This window comes from Lytechinus pictus, chromosome 5 (assembly GCF_037042905.1).
Source record: "Lytechinus pictus isolate F3 Inbred chromosome 5, Lp3.0, whole genome shotgun sequence".
NCBI classification, from domain to species: Eukaryota; Metazoa; Echinodermata; class Echinoidea; order Temnopleuroida; family Toxopneustidae; genus Lytechinus; species Lytechinus pictus.
The window spans coordinates 40,391,078-40,397,077 of record NC_087249.1 but is presented as its reverse complement, the minus strand read 5'-3'; positions in this window follow the sequence as shown (position 1 = coordinate 40,397,077).

Below are 6,000 nucleotides of genomic sequence, written 5' to 3'. Positions count from 1 at the left end.
GTGGGAGAGAGCGTGCTTGCATATTATGTGCAGTGTTATAATCCAGTGAGGCAAATATATATAGCTATTTATCTGGCAGCTTATTTAATTATTATTGATGATAATTCCCGATAAGTTTGAAATTTCCTTGGAGACTTTCCTCCGTTGATAACATGAATAAAACAAAAGCTGCTTTTATTCGGAACATTTATTGATTGATAAGCTCTCAACCTAAATATTCACTGACCGACCACACTCGCATGTAAACTGAGACTACTCTGTTGGGCTCTCATTCGTTCAACAAAAAGGCTTCCGATTCAAAGGTTGGTATATTCTGGAAAAAAAAATCGATTGAGTTTTCTTACTTTAGGCACGCTTGGACGTTTGAGGATTCTCAATAGATTGCTGTTTTGTGAGAGTTTTACGTCATGGCGGTCAGTGCCTTGGCGATTGGTTTACGCATGTGTTATAGGCAAATCTACAGGTCTGAAATCATTACCCCAATCCAATTTTCAAAGTTGTACAAGCGCACAGGCCATGTCCTCGCATCATTCTGTCACCCACCCCCCCCCCCCTTGGTGATTTTGAATTGAATTGAATAACTTTATTGTCAAAAAAAGGAAATTCTATTTTCACTGGTTTACACACATGTAGATACAATGTATATACACAGAACAAAACAAAAGATGATGAAAACGTGTCAACATGAGGAAATAATTTCTACTGAGGTATACATGGTTCACGCAAAATTTACAATACACAAGTATTTGAAATACATATCAAAGTTAAAGTCAGGTTTAAGAATAGTTCATATTCTAGAATAATCATGTTTGGTTATACATTTACTGTTATCGGCAAGATAAGTAATGGATCAAGCTGATACAAGTGCAATTGTAATGGAGAGTTAAGGGAAGTGCAAGAGTGGTGTGTCTAATTCTAAGAGAATCTCAAATTAATATATAAGAATAGTCAAAATTATCTATCGTGATTATTAAAAGAGAAGGGTAAAACTTAATTACGGGCGTTTCTTGAAATAATTTCTCAGAATATTTCCTTTTAAACCTTGCCAAAATAAGTTAAATTCAACGTTCACTCGTTATCAATCTATGAGAGATTTTCAAGAAAAATTGAAATTCTATGAGATCATGTATACATGTAAGTGTGCTTGTATAACACTTTTCTGTTTTTTTGTTGTTGTTGTTGATGTGTCAATCTCCTTCAAGCTCCGAATATAAAAAATATGCATTAAGTTAATGTGAACTAATAGTACATGAAAAGAAACAAATATTCTTTGTTGATATCCTTGACGTATTTCCGGTAATCATGGTAGTATTGTTTTCCGACAGGTAAACCCTGTTATATTTTTTTATGCGTTTGGCGCGCTTGTTTTTTCCGGTGGATAAAAGGATGATATAAGCTCTGAGCGGGATTTAGAGAATAGAAGAACCACCCGTTTTAAATAGCAGCATTCCTTTTAAGCACAGTCGTAAATATAAACATGTACTCTGAGTAGGAGATAATCTAAATTGCTCGATAAGGGCCAGTGATGTGGAGTAAATCTAGCCAGATGTGACGTTACAGAGTCGTTACCAGAATATTAGCATACTGCTGGTTACATAAACCAGGGTATATATCTCCACGTCTTAATCCTTCAAAATAGCCAACGTCAAGAATTATTGTTGACGCGGCAAGATGAGAACTTAGTTCCTGAACTACCGGTACAAAATGCTATCTGAATATCGTGAAGGTCGGACACTCTTGTCTGCCATGTCCGGCTGTGCTATCCATCCTGTACGTGCACCATGCATGCGTTGAAATTGTGGGGAGCCTGACTAGGGCTCTCTCATTCAGTCTACCACCCCCCCCCCTTCCCTTCCTCCCTCACGACCTAGTATGTCTGTGGAGATAGGTAAACACAATCGAGAAAAGCAGCAACTACAATTCTTTCCGGCTGTCCAAAAATAAAACCATGAAGATAGACTACAGGGGTAAATCCTTGCTAGGGGTGCAAGTTACACTGGCGTAAATCCCGGGGGGGATGGGGGGGATATATCCCCCCCACTTTTCGAGGAGGGGGGATGGCCTGTACAAACATCCCCCCCAGTTTTTACGAAAGAAATGAAAAAAAAAATCACAAGAGATAATTGTTTTATTGGTGAAAATTCTTCCTAAAATACCGCTTAACAAATAAAACAATATTATTGAATCATAAAATGCAAATAAAGAGCCAGTTCACCATTTCCAAACGAAATACTTATGTCCTTAATATAACATTGAAGAGAAACCCCCCGTTTCTTCCAATTCTTCAATGTTGGGGTCTTTGGGAAGGGATTAAGATGGAATGTCAATACATTTTGAATGTAATCTCTAATAAAACCATTAACCATCATGGGGTAAAAAAAGATAATCATATTGGAGGGTATTTGCCATATGGACATATAGTGGCGTAACTACGGGGGGCATGGGGGGCACACCCCCCCCCCCCCCCCCATCGGCTGACCAAAAAAAAACGGGGAAAGTGGGAAAAGGAGAAAAGAGGGAGAAAGGAAGAGAAGCGAAACGGGGAAAGAAGAAAATATTATTCATTATAATGTTATATTATATTATAATTATGTTATGTTACATTATACATAAGAAACATTTTTATCATAACTTTATGAAACATAATTTGCCCAGGGCCTACGTCTTCATTGTTCCTGGTGCTCGCATTGTCTGTTTAATGAGATATATAATCCTGTTGTACTAAAACATCCCGTTTTCAAGTCAATATAAACCAAATATATTTCCTAGCACTTGAGTTATCGTTGTTTTACGTAGTTACATATGCTTCTTTTTCATGACTCAAAAATTGATTGCCTCATGTTAAGGTCTTCGTATATGTGAAACATTTCCTGTCCGTGATTACGTTCGCATTAGTGGATTGGTGAGATATGTCTGCTCTTCATGAATTCCTAAAATAAGTCCTTAAAATGTCCCTTCTTCTGATCTGAATATCAAAAATTTTCAGCTCGCGCTTCACGCTCGCATCATTTGGTTAATGAAATACGTATGGTCCTAGTTAATTCCTACAAAGAAACCTTAGAATGCCCCACTTCAGGTCTGAATTATCTAAGTTTTCAGCTCGCGCTTCGCGCTCGCATTGTTTAGCGAGACAGGTACCTATCATGATTACACAAATTTGATTATAATGTCCCTTTTTAGGTGTGAATATAACAAAATTTCAGCTCGCGCTTCGCGCTCGCATTATTTGATTAGTGAGATACATATCAGTTTAATGACATTGTCCTTAAAATGTCTCTATTAGGTCGGTATAACTGGCAACTGAGCGCGCTTCGCGCGCTCACTAGCGCACTCACTCAGTGATTCAAAAATTTTGCTGGTGCCCCCCCTCCCCCAATGCCGTGACCCACGGTACGCCACTGTGGACATATCAATGACAATTCCTTGCATATCTAAAAACATGATTGCAAAAAATGCCAAAATACTTCAGTCATCCCCCCCACCCATCAACACGGATTTACGCCAGTGGCAAGTTAAGTATGTGCACTACCTCCACCCCGTTGGAGGTGCCATGGCCGGATGGTCTAAGGCGCCTGACTAGACATTTGAAAGTCTGGGGTTCGATCCCCATAACGGCACATACTATACGTGAGCAAGGCATTTAATCGACAGTGCTCTTATATCCTGAATTCAAATAAATGAAATTGTGTATACATTCTTGGACACTTGGTGTGGACTTTAGAAAAAAAAAGGTGTGTACACTGTACTGCCTCACTCAAGTGAATCAGAAAAGCTCATTCAGTTCAATTAAAAAATGGTCTTTATTGATGATCAAACATTTTCAATAACAATAGCACATGAAAAAACAGCCGGAGCTGAAAAATTCACGTTTACAAGTTTGTGTTGGCACAATAAATTACACAGTAAAAAAACGTCGTAAACTGCATTAAAAGGCTATACATTTAAAAAGCTTCTAAATAAAGCATAACGGGCATTGAATAAATTTAACATGATAATTGCTAACTTGAAGAAGAGGAGACTGGCACTTTATCTTAATGACAAAATTGACTGTAAGGTAGGTGGGGGTAGACCATTGTCCATTGCCTTTCCTAGTCACACATTCATCTTTTGTTGAGTATGTCAACCAAAAAAGGCAATGGAGTATTTTCAAATCGTATAGTTATGGTTTGATATTGTTGATAATTGTTTTTACGACGAAGTGAGGTTTAATTGAATTTAGAAATAAAAGAAAGTATTAACGGGATTTTTTTAATGATCGAAAGGTGATAAAAATATTACAAGTGCGCTTTATTTAATTTCAAATTATAGAAGGATAGAGACCGGAAATATCAAGAATTTAATTTCACTTAGCTCGAAAATGGTCCTTTCTAGCCAAAATCATAGATGTTTGAATAGCAGTAAGAGATGTAGAAAATAACTTGTATTTACAAAGTAATCTGGCTTTATTTACTACTAGAATAAAGAGCTTGAAATAAAATATATATCGGTTACACCACCTGTTATATGAAAGTTTTAAAAACTAAAACGCCTAATGAATGATTCCAACTTTAAGGTGTTTAGGTGCGAAAGATTGATATTTCTAACAGTCTAGGTTTGAAAAGATATTGATCTACCTTAGATATTAACTTGTTAGGATAGGACGATATGATTTTTCTTTACAGAAGATATTGAAGAGTTTGGTGGAAGGTTTTAGGAAAAAGGAATATGAAATATACAAGAAATGTTATTTATTTTTACATTTTACTGTTCAAACAAAGATTCGTTACGGTACGTTGAAAAACTGGATTCTTACATCTGTTAAGGGTCCTATTCAGACAGAACGATATGAATCTATTAAATGACTCTTTAAAATGAAAAATGAAACCTTTTTTATAGATGGTGGATGATAGATTCTCATATGAACGTTTAAAAAGTTTATTATCTAATGGATTTATTAAGAATTCTATTAATCTGATCTTGTTTACGTAAAGGGTATATAGTTTCTACGTTTCGATAGTGTCTTGTCTAAAGTAGATGTGAATATATCAAAATATATAATGATTTTAAAAGTTCAATTTGTAAGTTTGAAAAGTAAGAGGAGTCACATCCATTGGAAGAATGTATAAGATGTTAAAGAAACCAACATACCAAGAATCAAATTTGAAAGCAGTCCCAATCCTTTTATGGGAAGTTATCACCGAATTTAGATCAAAGTCATCAAGATAAAGAGTAAAATCACTAGCTTTCAAAAATAGTTCAACCGTTGTACTACACTAGAACTCTACATCGACTCGAAGAAGGTTTTCTGTGGAGAGTGGTCAAGATATTCATTTGAAAGCATACAAATTTCATGATGGAGTGGACAGATTTTAATTACTTAAACTTCCAACAACTCCAAGCGAAATCCTTTTTATGGTACAAGTTAAAAGAACTGAAAGTGTTAAAATATTCTTATCCGTAAAAAATAAAACAATTCAAACGCTTAAAGGTTGTCTATCTTTTTTTTACAAAATAGATTTTAAAGGGTTTGATATGGAATTTAAAGGGGCTAGTATGTAGGAAAATAGTACAGATTTCTATCTTCAAAGAATCAAGATGGGTATTGATCTATGGTAGATGTTGAAGAACTAAAATACAAGAAGTGTAAAAAATACATCAAATAATTATTACTTCCATTTTTTGTATTTGGATCAGTTCTTATTATGATTCCTGCAGTAAAAAAAGGGTAACTATATTAATCAAACAGTAATGAAGAACTTGATATTTAGGATTATAAGTGGTGTTATCTATCAAAAAAATGTTACACAAATCTACACTCAAATACACAGGGAAGATCGTCTCTATTTTGATATTAAATAGTTTAATTGTGGAAGTTGAAATTCTCTCCTCTGTAGTAGATTATAAAGATGTGAGTATTTAGATGAAAAAATGAAAAGGTACGAGGATATTAATTTAAGGTACATGTTAAAGAACTAAAATACAAAAAAATGTAATATATCAAACAATAATATTGCCTCCATT